The sequence below is a fragment of the Natator depressus genome, chromosome 1 (genome assembly GCF_965152275.1).
Source record: "Natator depressus isolate rNatDep1 chromosome 1, rNatDep2.hap1, whole genome shotgun sequence".
NCBI lineage: Eukaryota > Metazoa > Chordata > Testudines > Cheloniidae > Natator > Natator depressus.
In genome coordinates, this window is record NC_134234.1 from 88,273,102 (window position 1) to 88,290,475 (window position 17,374).

Below are 17,374 nucleotides of genomic sequence, written 5' to 3' on the forward strand. Positions count from 1 at the left end.
AGGTGCCTCTCTACCCCTTGCTTCATTGTGCTGGCATGCAAGTTGGCATGCAGTCTGACTCTGAGTACTACATTCAGCACATATTTTAAAAATAGAAAAAGATATACAAAATAGGAATATTCTGTTTCAATCTGGATTGTAGTCACATTAGTCAAAACTACAGAATATAGTAAATGGAGAGCTTAATATGCTGATGCTGCTTTCAGTGAAGATTGTATTATGGATGGAAAAGGACTGTGAACTGCCATTTTATTATTCATGTAGACTTAGGAAATAATCAACATGAAAGGACAACTAGTATTTTCTTTATTACCTAACAGTAGGGCCCCATATCCTATATCCCACCAGTGTTTACACTTTTCAGGAGCCCCTGACCGCTGGTGCTGCTACTCTTCAGGTATCCAAAGTTAACCAGGTGCCCACAACCCTGGTTCCCCCTGTTGCCACTGCTCCTCAGGCAGCCAGTGGCTACCTCCCTCAGCCACCACCATTTCTTTTCTTTGGACAGCCAGAGAGGAAGGAGGTTGCTGCTGCCATTTTCACCCCTTCAACAGGCAGGTTGGCATGACCTTTGTCTCTAGCCCACCAGAGCTGCTAATGCTACCTCGTACGATATTCCTAGTAAACAAGGATGGAGGGGCACCTATTATCTGCCCCTTCCACTTGCATGCCAGTTTGCCCTTTGAGCAGAAGGTTACCGTCCCCTGGACCTTAGTTACATGAAGAAGGGGATTATAACCCAGCACATTCCAGAATATGGCCCTGTATGGGGGCTCCCATCTACATTCTCTGGAGCATAGATCTATTTGTAAAGCCCCCCTGTTACTCCTGAAGAGGACTCTACATGGTTGGGGCTCACAGTGACATAACTCTGGTATGTGACAGCAGAACAGATGGGCATTATTAGGATGAGTCGGGGGACACATACTGAACTATGACTGGGGAAACAATGAAACTATGTAAATTCAACAGACAAACCTAGGACACATATTGGGATGGGTTGTGTTCTCCTGTGCAGTTTAGCTTTAACCTCATAACACCAGCTCTTCTTTTTTATATTTTTTTCCTTTGCTTTATTACTATTCTTTATCATTTGTTTTGCAATACCCAGTTTTTTTACAGTAGGGTTTCTCCAGAATGTAAAGAAGGACCAGTCCCTTTGTGTCCAGATTGATTTTAGTTATTTTAAACATTTTGTTCATTGCCCAGGTACGTACTGATGGGAGCTATATCAAATAATATACATAATGTGAAATGTATAACATGGTGAACATTTGACTATTATGCTGCCTCCATCTCTACTTGGTATGTTGTATTATCTTCTAAAACTGTCAGAGTTTGAAGATAAAAGTATATGGAATTTATGCTGCTATGTAAAGGTATTACACACTTAATGTTGGCCAAAGGTGGATATCTAAAAGTAGGCTCTTGGCGTAGAATGTGCAAAAGTGCTCATCATTGGTAAGACTTCCATTGATTTAAATAGGAACAGAATTAGGCCTTTTACTTCAATGGGAGAAGAGTTAGGCCAATACTAGGCCCTTCTGAAAATCCCACCCTTCTGTACTTAAGCAACTCTGAAAATCTGGTCTCTGATTTATAACCTGCAGCTTCCATGAAAGTGAACCATAGCTGCAGATGCTCAACACTCTGGAAATGAGGTCACTTATTTAGATGCCTACATATGAATGTAAGTGCCTGGCTTTGTGGCCCAATGTTTGAAAATTTTGGCCTATGATTTTAATTTAAACTACCAAGTATGACTAGATTGCCCAAAGTTGATATATTATATAAGTTGACAATACACCTTTGTTTGATAACAGCAATGAAAACTGAATGTATTGCTAGTCCCATGAGTAACCAACAGACTATTGCAGTTGTACAATAAAACTAAATAACAAAATAAAACCATCCAGCCAAAAATATTTACAATCAAGCATGTTTTTCATATATTGGGAAATAAATAGATGTTCAACAAAACTCTTGTACAGAATCACATCTGCCACTCTACATGTTTTGTTTGATGTCATCCTCTGAGATTGTCTTGAATTTCAGGCTTTGACAGCCTGTTACAGCTATGCCATGACCCATCTCATAGAATGCAGTGAAACAGCTGCCATGAGAAGTCAGTGCACAAAAAATGAATGTCTGATACCTGAAATTACCCACTTTTGCAATGCATTTGTTGTTATTCTTGCTCTCCCCCCCAAAAAAATGCACCTGTTTGTTTCAGGTGAATACCCTGACCTGTATGACTGCCATTTCTATTTTAGATTTGGAGGACATTCAGTTCAAACAACCAGTTATTGAACATATCTTTCATTTCCTGCAGAATCCTTCACACAATCTGCAGTACGTGACTTTGGCTCAAATGTTCAGATGTCCAATGCAGTTACATCGGAATACACAAGAGGGAAGCAGTCTCTTTTCTGTTCACGAAACCCGTGCTATTGTACAATTCGCTATTGCATGTGTTCTCTCTATTTATACTTCAAATGTAAATTCAATAACCTATACCAAATACATTTAATGTAAACAAGTTGTAGTGAATATAATGATATATTTGCATCTTCAACAGTCTCAAAAGGCCAGGAATGCAAGCATAAAGGTTCTAACAATAAAGTGCCAGTCTACCAAGCCAGAGATCTTTGCTCCTTCAGATCTTTGCCAAACACTAACTTCTGTGTTGCTTGCAAGAAGTGAGTCAACATTATAACAATAACATAACAAAAATAATAGAAACCAACTTAGTTATTCCCTCCTCTGGGTTTCCAAGTACATGTTATCTGCTGTATTTCCATTTTGTTTTAGACTAAGCTCTTTGAGTGTGTGTATTTTATGCCTGGTACAGCACCAAGCACTTCATCTGCTTTTAATAAGAATTGACACTTCATTCCCTGAAAATAAAGCACCCTGCAATCTTTTCTGGGATATCTAAACTGAATCTAGACTCTGTTCTTCATCTGCTACATTACTGAAACCAATTGTTTAAATGTTCAAAATTTTAATCTAGTTTGCACAACCGCTTTTCAACCCGTACACCCAGGCAACAATTTAGCAATCAATGCTGGAGAACAGAAGCATCATAATCCCGAACGGTCGTACTAGGGATGGGAATGTGCTTGCCCATAAACCTGACAGGATGCAGGCATTGTTTTGGAGAGGAGTTTCATTATAAAGGAGAAGGAGTGTTTCCCTCATTCCCAGTACGCTAATGGGAAAGGGAAGATATTTCTTTCCCACCAGATGTATCATTATGGCCTGGGAAAGTCAATTAAATATCCCTTTGAAGATGATTGTCACTGACTTTATCACAATCAGATGGCACCCTCAAATCCCAGGTTGATGGAGGTAAGGGGTGCAAATCACTGGGCATTTTCTGAAGACATCAAAAAGAAAGGAGATATTGGGATCTTAGGGCCTAGGAGAGATCAGTGGACATGAATAGGGATAGTGAGCACCCAGAGTTGTAACAGTTAACACTAAAAAATAATATATAGAAAAATCTTTCTCTGAAAGGGATAGAAAAGCTCATGCTTCACTGCCTAAGCCAAATTCCAACTAGTAAGGATTAAAATATGATTTATATGGAAGGCAGATTATCTGACGTATACCTACTGCAGGGTTTCTTGAACTGTCCTCTGAAATAGCTGCTGCTGGCCATTGTTGGCAACATGATACTGAACTAGATGGACTATGGTTCAGATCCAGTACGGCGAGTCCTGTGTAGACATTCACTGCAAAAAATATCTGGGATAAAGGTTAAGGGGGAGATTTTTTTCTTTCTTTTTATTTTGTGGTTCAGATTCAGATAGAATCCAATCTTCCAAAAGAAAGCTCAGGGGCTTGCTTGCTACAAAGCTCAGCAAACCAAATTGCATTGCTCAGTTTGTGAACTGCATGTGAACTTAATTTTTCAGGGTTTGGACAACACTAGCTAAAATGAGAAGGAATGACCTGAATTGGATAAATAATTTTGGCTGGGAATCAGGCAAAACTTTTCAACCAATGATATCGGAAACATTATTCCCAGGGAAACCATACTAAAATAATTTAAAATTACTCTGGACAAGCTACTCATAGTAGTAGTACAGGAAAAAATCCTACATGTGCAGAGGGATGATCCAATGTCCCAATAATTATTCCACAGTCAGTACTGTGTAACTCACTCCCAAGTTATATTTAATAATGGGCTCTTCAGTCTAGCAGAGAAAGGTATAGCATGATCTAATGGCTGGAAGCTGAAGCTAGACAATTTCAGACTGGAAATAAGGTGTACATTTTTGACAGTGAGGATAATTAACCTTTGGAACAATTTAACGAGGGACATAGTCGATTCTCTATCATTGAAAATTTTAAAATCAAGATTGCATGTTTTTTTCTAAAATATATGCTCTAGGAATTATTTGGGGGAAGTGCTATGGCCTGTGTTATATAGGAGGTCAGTCTAGATCAGGGGTGAGCAAACTTTTTGGCCTAAGGGCCACATTGGGGTGCGAAACTATATGGAGGGCCGGGTAGAGAAGGCTGTGCCTCCCCAAACAGCCTAGCCCCCACCCCCTATTCGCCCCCTCCCATTTCCCGCCCCCTGACTGCCCCCCTCAGAACCTCCCACCCATCCAACCCCCCCTTGCTCCTTGTCCCCTGAACGCCCTGTCCCAGGACCCCACCCTCTATCCAACCCCCCTGGCACCTTTACCATGCAGCTCAGAGCAGCATATCTGGCAGCTGCGCTGCACGGCTGGAGCCAGACACGCTGCCGCCCTGCCCTGAATGAGCACGCGGCCCTGCCACCCAGAGTGCTGCCCACATGGTGGCATGGCTGCAGGGGAGGGGGAACAGCGGAGGAGGTGCCAGGGGCTAGCTTTCCAGGCCAGGAGCTCAGGGGCTGGGCAGGACAGTCCCACGGAACGGATGTGGCTCATGGGCCATAGTTTGCCCACCTCTGGTCTAGATCATCACATTTTTCCTTCTGGCCATCTAATCTATACATTGCATCTGACCGGTTGAGAAGCTCTGACGATGAAGCAAGGAAAATGGGGATCAAAAAGAATTAAAGCAATGATCTTCAGCTGGTGTAAACTAGCACAGCCCCTCTGACTTCAGTGGAGTTAATTATTTACACCAGCTGCAATTTCGCCCTCTCTTTATTTTTATGAAGCCTTAGAACACAGACACCTATCCTCTGATGAACCAGAGCAGCATTTCCCTCAACATGATCCCTGAGATCAATGAGGGCCTTCCCTAGTCATCTCTGTGAAACACTAGAAGATGCTATTGCAGTGCAATGATAACCTTCTGCTCCCAGCATTCCAGTTGTCCCAGCCTCCTTTCCATGACCCATTATTAACGCTACATTAATTCCACCTTGCCTCCTTTTTCTCTCCCAAAAGACCCATCTTCCCTGCTGCTGGTTTGAGGTACAGGTGTTGGCTAGTGGCCGTAGAAAGAGGCAGGTTATTGCAGGAAGATATGCTGATGGAAAATAAGGGTTTTTCAGCAAGGGAGGGAGGAAAAGCAGGTCAAAGCTTGTATCCTACTCAATATTACCCAACCAGGAGCTATAAACTCTCTCTCTCTCTTTTTTCTTATCAAAAGCCCCTTATTTACCACTTGAAAACTGGGAAATGAGTCAACAGAAACCTGGGTACTAGCTGCATCTTTTGTCGCAACTAAGAACTAGATTTAAAGTAGGGATTTAATATTAGTCACAGGTAAATTTCAGAAAGTTTGAATGTTCTGCAAAGTTTATCTGAAGCTTTTCCAAGCTTGTTTGTACCTTTCTGGTGCAGGACTTGGGCTGGAAGTCTCACAAAAACAGATCTCTCCTAAGATTCCTGTGTTCTCATTTAGAATCACAGTATCATAGAAGCATAGGGTTAGAAGGAACCGTAAAGGTCATCTAGTCTAAACCCCTGCCAAGATGTGGGATTCCAATTATGCTGGAAAAAACCCAATAAGAGTCTATCTTGAGGTGTTTTGGTACTTCTCTTGGATGCGTTCAAGGACTGAATCTAATCCTTACAATTTTTGGAACACAATATAATAAGTCTTGTAATTCCTACCCGGGGCTGCATTCTGCCCTCTAGCGCGTCCTCCAGGAAGGCAGAGTAGGCTTTGCCAATTTTGCCATGAACACTGCTATGTTCGAACAAGAGACGAGTTGCACAAGAAAGAAGGAAATGTATTCTGGCACATTATGGGCCAAATCATGATGCTGCTGATCACCTACAACCACAATTGACTTTATGTAAAGCCACTGTCATTATCATTAGTATTAAATACCTTAATCCAGCAGTGTTTATTCCCACACGTGTCCCATTACTACTAACAGGTGAAATTTATCTGCTGTAGAGAGGAACAATATTAGTGAGATATACCCCTTAAACAACATTTGAGCCCTCAAAATAAGCTTTATTAGACTTAAGCAGTGTATTGGCATAGTGTTGGCCCTCTGAACAAGGATGAATTTCCCCTGGCATAAGGACTAATGTCTCATATCCGTAAAGTTTACAGGAGTTTCTATGCACATTATATAATAAAGGTCCAATACCACTAAAGCCAATGGGAGTTTCACCACTGAAGTCAAGCTAATGTGACAATTTGTATAAGCAAGTATTAGGATGATTGTAGCCTGTGCAATCAAAAATAAATCTGAAATATTGTAACAATATTCCATACTTTGTATATTTCAAGATGCATCCACACATGAATAATCTACTTAGTATGAATAGCAATATCAGATATTGCAGTGATTTGACATTAGGATTGTTGCATTGCAAATATCCATTTTTAAATGGGTTCCAGGTTCAATGAACTATGAGATGTACAAGTTGTTGATGTAGACGGAAAGCCATTTGGGGATGAAACTTGGAATATTATTTTATTGAAGGCATTGTTGCTGGTGCTCCATCCAGCTCATGTAATGCAAATTAATGGAAATGTCATTTTTCATTCATTTTCTCTGCATTAAAGTCCTCGCATACACTGCAACAAGGTGTGTTTTTTTCTTTATATCAATATGTGGTATCTTCCTTTTATCTATATCTATAGATATCTATATAGATATAGATATATAGCTATATTTGGTTATCATAGTTGGGAATTTATATAATACTTACTGAGTCAGTACACTGCTGGATTAACAGTAAAAAACTGTGGTAACTGTGCTCATACATAAGGATTTTGTTTAATTTATTACTTGTAATTTCTGGCAACTAACAGGATTTTGTATGAAATTTAGGTTTATGTTTTCTATTTTCTTTGTGACTATATCCACTTTTCAGTCTGTTCTCTTTTATGATGCAATCTTTGTTACTGGCATGACAGCATTTCTTAATTTACACTTATTGAAATAAGTGAATTTATTTCCCCCCAGCCCCTACAAAAATCAAACTCTGTTGGTTAGAGCCAAGCAAGCCACCAAATTTTAGGTTGTAAGTATCAGACATTGTTATAAGAACAGGAGTACTTGTGGCACCATGGAGACTAACATATTTATTTGAGCATAAGCTTTCGTGAGCTACATGCATGCATCCGATGAAGTGAGCTGTAGCTCATGAAAGCTTATGCTCAAATAAATTTGTTAGTCTCTAAGATGCCACAAGTACTCCTGTTCTTTTTGCGGATACAGACTAACATGGCTGCTACTCTGAAACCAAACATTGTTTGAATTTGTTAGGTGTACCCAAGGAAAAAATTGACCATTCATACAGCTAACAGCTTCTCCCTGAAAATAGAAGTGACATTTTGCCTTGCCATAAAAAACACATTCTTGAAAATTATCCCAGGTTGAAATTTCACATATGATTTTGGCCTTTCACCCATAAACTTATTTTCTTGTACCCCCAAATGATAATTTGACATACAGAAACCGTCCTTTGTGATTGTTTTTTTTTTTTTTTAAGAAACTATTGATCAGGACATTCAGGTGAATGGAAAATGGACACAAGGATGGATTTAAGCATCAGGCCCCAAATTTATGAACTTAATCATAGGTAGGGGAGCTATTTGTCCACCCACACCTGTCACACACCTGACATGTAACTGGGTGTAGGGTTGGTCTACTGGGCTGTCATTATATAATATAATGAATAACTGGGGCTAGACCCTCTTCAAATTAACACCTAGAGTAACTCAGTTCATTTCTGAATCTTCTCACCCTCACCCCCTGCCATAAGAGGAGTAGAGAGTGTCAAGGGGGATCTCAGTCTACAAAGATTTCATGCCTCCCCTTTTCCTTACAGACAAAAGATCCACTAGCCATATCCCAGTCTCATTTACCTCTGGGTGCTATCCTTTTAGCATTTATTCACATACACAAGTGGATGTCAGACCACAGAACATATAAACAAAAATAAAAAGAGACTAAGAAATGTAAATACCTTTGTAAAATTAACATTGAGTCCCTATTAAATCTTATTTGTTTTATAAGAGTGCCTAGAGGATTCAACTGAAAGTGAGGTCCTGTTTAGCTGGGTGCTATACAAATATATATATTAAGAAGCAATCCCTGCCCCTAATTACAGTGTAAGTAGATAAGACAGAAAAAGGAAAGTGATAAAATAAAAACTCTTTCATAAATCCCCAGAAACGCTGGAATGTTGAACGCAACAGATGGAGAGCATAGATAGATTCCTGAACAAGATTTCCAGGATAGAAGGAAATCAAGTCAGAGGTAAAATCTTTAAAAGCTGTTGCTTTCCAGTTGTGTAATACTTCTCTTGTAAAAACAAACATGTCCTCCTCCCACCTCACACATCTACAATATGGGATTGTAACCATCCAAAATAATATACTATCACTGTTCAAATGTGTGAGTCACTTGAATCTTTATTTTACTTTTTTTTAAAATTGCAATTAGTGGAACTTTTAGAAAAAAAAACTTGTTATCTAGGACTATTTAGGCAAGAAGTGAGGAATATATGTATATGGACCACTGCTTCAAGTTGCCACAAAAAGCTAATAATGGATGCACTGCTTTCAGAAGCATCATGGTTGCTTATCTATCAGATACTTGAAATAAAGATGGTTTTCGGCAGCAGCAATTTGAAAAAAAGGAAGAGAGATTAAAATAGAAGACAATTAACTTGTGATTTTCCTTGACCCGAGCCCAAAAACTCACGGGAGAATGCAGGCTATTGAAAATGATCTCCTAGATGAATGTGGTTTTGCCTCTATCATGTTCCTGGGAAAACGCAAGATATAGAAATTTATGATGAGATTCCATTTTTGCACCAAGGTTCTGGGGGGAATTACTGTAGAAAAAGAGGCAAGTAGAGAATTAATTCAAAATATACCTCATCTCAGATTTTTTTTTGTTTTATGCTAATGAACCAAGAGTTTTAAAAGTTTTAATTGCCGTATTCATTGATCTCTTATGCTAAATACTGTAATATTATAATGTATGAATCTACACCAGCCCCTCCTATCATAGAATCATAGAATATCAGGGTTGGAAGGGACCTCAGGAGGTCATCTAGTCCAACCCCCTGCTCAAAGCAGGACCAATCCCCAATTAAATCATCCCAGCCAGGGCTTTGTCAAGCCTGACCTTAAAAACTTCTAAGGAAGGAGATTCTACCACCTCCCTAGGTAACGCATTCCAGTGTTTCACCACCCTCCTAGTGAAAAAGTTTTTCCTAATATCCAACCTAAACCTCCCCCACTGCAACTTGAGACCATTACTCCTTGTCCTGTCCTCTTCTACCACTGAGAATAGTCTAGAACCATCCTCTTTGGAACCACCTCTCAGGTAGTTGAAAGCAGCTATCAAATCCCCCCTCATTCTTCTCTTCTGCAGACTAAACAATCCCAGTTCCCTCAGCCTCTCCTCATAAGTCATGTGTTCCAGACCCCTAATCATTTTTGTTGCCCTTCGCTGGACTCTCTCCAATTTATCCACATCCTTCTTGTAGTGTGGGGCCCAAAACTGGACACAGTACTCCAGATGAGGCCTCACCAATGTCTCCCTCCCCCCTCAGATTTGATCATTATTTCCCACGTTCTTTGCATCCTTTCCTCAAATATTGGTGGGAGATTAACACAAGAATAAGTCAAGGAGAATATTTAGAAAAAATAAAGGCATCTAAAGATTAAAAGTTCTAGAAAGAGTAATAGGAGCTGCAATTTTTGATCTACATTTTCTTACGATATTGTAATATCCCAATACCTAAATATTAAAAACAATTCCCATAAACAACAAAATCATCAGCACATGTGACAATTTTCAAAAAAAGCAATACATTGCTACTTGAATAAAATGAATCATCCTTCCATAAAATCAATTTTTCTCTTTTATCTATAAGATGATAAACTCCTATGAATTAATCAGAAGTGGTTTTACTGGAACTGAGAAGGTTTCAATAGATAATTCACCAAGTAAAATTACTGCCCAGCACTTCAAGTACATTGAAATGCCCAGCATCTTTTCAGAGAACCTTGGAGCAGGATTTTTTTATAGGGAAAATAACATTGGCTCAGATCCAACTGCAATTTAATTATCTAATCTTTTATTGTTCATGTGGAAAAAGAACAGTTCATCCATGTCAAGCTGAAAGCTTAGCATGACAAGTGAGTTTGAGTACCTAGCTTGAGACACTGGGAAGGGTCAGATTTTTAGAAAATGCTGAATACCTGTCCTCTGAAAAACAGGCAGTTAAGGTGTGTCAGCTTGAGGATTTAAAAATCATTAATTGTTTTTGAAACTGTAGGCCATAATGCCTAGAAAAATAGATTAGTCATGAAAGGAATAAGTGATTTAACAGACAAGTTAAATAAGGCACAATTAAGACTACTTGTTACCTCTCCTGTTTCCGTCAGAGTTCATAAACTTGCATACGATAACTCTGAATGGGTTTTATTTATTTAGACTATTTAGGCCCTAATTCAGGAAAAGCACATATTTAATTTCCTAATTTAAGAGTATGCTTAAAGTTAAGCATGTGCTTTAGTACTTTGCTGAATCAGAATCTTAAACAGCAGAAGGCTGCACTTTTGGTACTCTCTGACAACAGCAGTGACTTATATAGATAATAATAAGATAATAAGACAGAAAATATCATATTGCCTCTTTATAAATCCATGGTATGCCCACACCTTGAATACTGCATGCAGATGTGGTCACCTCATCTCAAAAAAGATATATTGGAATTGGAAAAGGTTCAGAAAAGGGCAACAAAAATTATTAGGGGTATAGAACGGCTTCCATATGAGGAGAGATTAATAATACTGGGACTTTTTATTTTGGAAAAGAGGCGACTAAGGGGGGATATGATAGAGGTCTATAAAATCATGAGTGGTATAGAGAAAGTAAATAAGGAAGTGTTATTTACTCCTTCTCATAATACAAGAACAAGGGGCCGCTAAATAAAATTTATAGGTAGCAGGTTTAAAACAAACACAATAAAGTATTTTTTTACGCAACACACTGTCAATCTTTGGAATTCCTTGCCAGAGGGTGTTGTGAAGGCCAATATTATAACATGGTTCAAAAGGGAGCTAGATAGATTCATGGAAGATAGGTCCATCAATGGCTATTAGCCAGAATGGGCAGGAATGGTATCCCTAGCCTCTGTTTGCCAGAAGATGGGATTGGGTGACAGGGCATGGATCACTTGATGATAACCTGTCTGTTCATGCCCTTTGGGGCACCTGCCATTGGCCACTGTCAGGACAGGATACTGGGCTTGGTGGACCTTTGTTCTGACTCAGTATGGCCGTTCTTGTGTTCTTATGTTCTTATAACTTGTGGAGTGAGGTTTATATTCCATTTTATGCATACCTCCTCCTGTGCAAGGAACAAAGGTAAGATTAACAAAAATATACTGATAGTTTATGTTTAATATATTACTTGACAGATTAGTTTAAAATTGTGGATGCTCTCAGAAACTACAGCTATACAGAGGCCTATTAATAAATTTAAAGATACATTTAAAAATGGAACAATCTGACACGTGTGATCAGAAAATCCTACTTTCTTTTGCATTCAGTTTGCTAGTTACTGAGCAGAAGCACAATCAGAGACCATGTAAGTAGCGGAAGAAACAGCTGAAGCTATGTCAAAAAAATAAAACAGAATAAATGATATGTCAATAAGAGTTCACAAAGCTGTAATTTAAAATAGTATGGTACATAAAATGAAAGGTAAGAAGAGAATAGAAAATTATCCAGTACAATTAAAGCAAAATAAATGACATGAACGAAATCGAAATGTATGAGAACAAACATCAGCTGAAAAGGAACAAAGAAACTGTACAGAGACAAAAATAATAAAATGGACCTTAGGAGAAATAAAAAGGAAAATGATCATCAAAAACTATGCAAGTCAATGTTCCTACAATTACTGAAAATCAGGAAAATGTAAACACCTCCCTCTTCTCCCAGCAAATCCGCATAAATCTGTAATGTGAGCAATAATTAATGTGTATGGTTTCCTTGAATGTGGATATTCCATAAGAGGAGAGGAAGAGTTAACGTTTTTCTGAATGCTGTAAAAATCCAGCCCGATATGATACTCACTGAAAACAATGGGAAAAGAGTCAGATCATACCTTAAGAGTCAGGAAAACCAGGATGCAATTCATTGTCTAAATCATAGCCAACATCTCTGATGTGAAACATCTTTGCCATGCATAGTGCTGGGTTGTGGCTGATAATGGTATCAGCAGAAGCAGGCATTCCTTTAATTGCAGTGAAGCAACCTGACATATTGACTAATATATTGAGAAAGTAATAGCAGTTAGTGCTTAGGATTCCAAGCTATAGAGTTATCTGGCCATGATCCAAATAGTGGCTCTCCTGTATTTATCCATACAACTACTTGTGTGACCTCGTCCTCCTTGATAGACAAGTCACATTTTAAAATCTTTCTTAATACAACTTCTTATCCCAATAGAGGGACTGTGACATGGCTAGTCCTCTGTACCAATAGTCATATTGGGTATTCTTCTGAGTCCCTCTTCTCTTTCTTCTTCTGAGAATCAAGTCACACTTGTTCTTCCCTCCTCCCATTTTGCCATAAAAGTGTTATCATTTTCTGTTCAGTTATATAGGAATTTTTCCCCATAAGGGACAACATCACAATTTATCACATGGCTCTCCAATATCATTTAGTAAATATATAGATAATATTTAGGGTATCTTTTGTTAAAGTTTGTTTTTAATTTTACCATTCCCTCTCAGTGGCATACTATGATTAATATAAGCCATGGTTAATTCAGCCTTCTTAGATCTGGCCATGTACATTTGGATGTCAGAGGAGTTCCACATTTTCCCAACAAATGAAAAAAAAATCTGTTAGGAGAAATTACTAATCCTTTGAGTAGGGACACCCTAATTCTAAATGTAGTGTCATTGCTATGTGCTGGCTAGTGCATGTTGACTGAAAGATTGGCCATTGGGATTTGCTATTGGTCCCAACAGAGTTAAAAGGCAGAGCAAGGAGTGTCACTTACAATACAAGTCAAACAATTCACTTTCTTTTTGTTTATTTGTGCTCCCAAACTCTGTAGTGCCTAAGCTCACTAGGGACCTAAATTTTTGCAGTGAAGTTCCCCAGACACCGATGTTTCTGCCTTTGATCATACACACTGCAGCCCCATGCCAGATATTCTGACAACTAATCCCTAGAATGAAACACAAACTGGGAGAAGATAGCTATTTCTCCTCCTAACTTGCCTTCATGATCTGGTAATTGTGCTCAAACCTCATCTGCAGGCTTGGGCCCCTATAAACAAGCTACACAAAACAGCTGGGGATGGAAGCAGGGAAGGATAACCTCCCTCATAACTTTTAGTCCAGTGATTAGGGCAGTCACCTGGAATGTGGAAGTCCCCTAATTCCACTCCACCTGAGAGGAAGAAGGGATTTGATGAAGGATCTGCCACCTCTAAGGTAAGCATCCTGGTCACTGGTCCATGGGATAATACAATGTGGGCCTTCCTCAGGCTTTTCTGAGAAAGCTGTTGCACTATGGATAAATAATTATAATAATAAATTTTACACACATTTTAGAAAATAATTACAAAATGTAAAAAGTAATTGTTAATTCTGAAATACAGGCCTGATAAGTAATTTATTGTTGTGGAAAATTATGGGGATGTCAGACAGGGGGGCATCTGACAATTACTTAATAGCAGTAGATGTTGAGATTCAAAAAGTCAAAGCTTTGTAACTGTTAAAAGAAACTGTCAACATCACATGTCAAAATACACAAAGTAAATAACCTTAAATCAAATTCTACATTCTCAAGCAGAATTTTTCTTACCTTCAGTATTTTCAGATATTATTGATGGAAAAACTGTATGTCAGTTTGTGTGTGTATGTTGAAATCAAAATTTACCAACACTTACAAATGAAAATTGAATCCTTTTCAACCTACAAATAACAAATAACCATTTGTTATTATATCCTTTGTGTAGTTGAGTACAGAACCAGAGGAAGGCACTTCATCCTTGAACATAGGTGATCTAAGTGAGATATCTAATCTGTCAAAAGTGCCATGGATCATTTAACAGGTAACCTCATAGCACTAATTTTGCAGCTAAGTGTATATAACATCACAGGATAATTTATATATTCCTTTTTAAAAGAAAAGTTTGATTTTAAGAAGATTGTCTATTTTAAATTTAGGATTTGTCATTTTTCTGAGTTTCATACTTACTAAAAATTATGTATATATTGTACATTAAAAGGGCTTTCAAGACTGCACTAACAGTGTTGTAGGAAAGGTTATGTACCCTAATTGTAGGTTTCCCTAATATTTGTATTAGGTAAAGGTGACCAGTGGGGCATTGCAGACATTAATATTGAGTGCTGGATCATTTACAACAGAATTTTTAAGTATTAGGGCAAGCATACAAAGGGTATGTCAATTAAGTCTGTTGGTAATATTAAATTGTGTGGTTTAAATTCTTGCCAGAAAAGTGAAATACAAGGCAACAGATTAAAAAAAATGAGCAGGAAATAACAAAGTGAGAATACATAACATGACACAGAAGAATCTGCTGTGATGAATTATACTGCATTAGCAAGAGGATAGAATAGATGACTTAACAGGAAGTCATATCCCTCTCTAAATTGTATAATTTGTGTCCACTGTATAGAAAAGAGAGAAAAAAAGCTATGTCAGAATTTTTGGGGAAAAAATGTGAGCAATGCTTAGTTCTAATACGTTGTCTACCATTGGAAAACATGTCTTTAATGACAAAAAAAGTTTGGGGACCGTCCAAATTATACAGCTGGTGGTAATATTTTCAAAATGGCTCATATGTCTTTTGAACTAGTAATTAACTCATTATAGGGAAGACTGATACTTTGAAATCAATCCCAAGTAAGGAGAAGTACATACCTACACTGACCAAGGAACAAAATAAAGACCAAATTGACTCTGGAAATCATAACTTGATCCCCACTTCTCCCTCCCATACAGGAAGCAAGCTATAGAGTTTGCTTCTCCCTCCAAGCAGATTCAGCTGCACTATCTGGCATGCTGAGGAGGGGCAGAGCTAAGACTTTGTCCACTTCTTGTACCTGTCTGTACATTTGTGGGCATCCGCCACCCCAGGAACCGACAGCCAACTGTGACTTGACATCACCAACAATGCTCAGCTGATGGGGCAAATCATGGTGTTGGACACCATCAGGTGATCGAGGGCCATCTACATAGAACACATCATCGGTCATCGGCAATACCAGGAGGGATGAGTGCCGATGAGAAGCGCAGTCAGGAAAGTAACTGAAATACTTTTCTCCTGGATTGTATTTTCTAAATGGACAGCCAACCTAATTCTCAATTACTGAGGGACAATGTGTAATCTTTGATATGTTTTGCTTTCCACAACCAAATCTCGGTACAACTTTTCATGAGTGATGTACCCGAGTATTCAGATTCTAATACCTAAACTGTATGGTTAAATCTATTTAACTTACCTAAATTTCGGTTATTGCTGATTGTGTACTCTATGTATCATATAACTTTGAAAAACAAACTTTGTATTTGTGGAATCATATTATTTTTTGATTGGACAGTATTATTGCTTCCTCCTCTAAACATAGAGTGGGTTATTTAATGTTGGAACAAATCATATATTCTGTCCAACTGAAGTTATGTGATATATAGCAAATAGGAAACAAGCATGTAATATTTTTAAAAATAAGGTAAGAAACATTGCTTCCCTTTTAATATTTTGCATTTTGGGATTACTTAGAAACATATATCAGTAATGATATGTTCTGCACCTGGCTATGGTCTAAATCCCCCAAGTGTCTACATGAGTAGCTTTATACACTTCAGTTGTCCTACTGAGTTAAAAAAAAGTTATGCAAATATCTGGAGGGTCACCGTTAAGTGTATAAATTTACCATTATACTTTGACATTTAGTTACTTTTAAAAAATACTGTTTTATATTTGTATTTGATCTATAGTTATAATCTTCCCAGTTACTGAAGGGGATTAAAATGTTTTATTTTTTCATAGTTCATAGAGTGGATATTTCAAGAGGGAGGGGGAAGGAATCATTTTTGGAAGGTGGTGCAAAGTTACAATAAATTTAATCTTTTTCAATTACTGGAAAATTTATAATCTGTTTTATACATTTGTTTGAAACCTTGTGGAACTTGGCACTACACAGCAAGACTAACAAGTGAATAGAATAACTGGCTATGTTTATATCATGCTTTGTCTGGAATATATGTCAGAAATTCAAAGGCAGGAAGCACAAATGATGTGAGAACTCACTAAAGGTATTAGTAGGTTAGTTTTGAACAGAAAAAAAATCAGCATTTAAGTAGAAAAATGAAGTAGACCTGTATATTAATAGAACTCAGGGAAGATGTCAGAGTAATATAGAGTAGATAGATTTTCACTGGAATATTTGCTATACTTGGGTGGTTTTCAAACTTGAGTGCTTATTGTTAGCTAAATCCATATTCAGTGACTTTGATTTAAGGTCATGCAAGCAATTGTCATACAAAACCTTTTTTCTGTTCACATAGGTTAGAGGTGCATCCAGAGAAAGCACTTAGGGATATCAGTAAGGGAGCAAGAATGGCTCATGTCCCCACTGGCAGCCTTTTTTTTATCCCTGCTAGCATGAAAAGAGGCTGAGGGAGTCTGTGTACATGTGTCCACTGCTATTAGCTTGGTGTCGAGTGCAGCTGGTCAACATTATTTCAATTGAGTCATTTTCTCATGGAAAATGCAGTTTTGTGAAAATCAAAATATTTTGCAGTAACATGTCGAAAATTGATGGGGAAAAATTAAGCCAGTTGTTTCATTTTTTTCATTGCATTTCAATAAGGTAAAACATTTGTTTAATTTAATTTAATTTTGACATGCACAATATAATACCAAAATATTTTAAAATCATACATT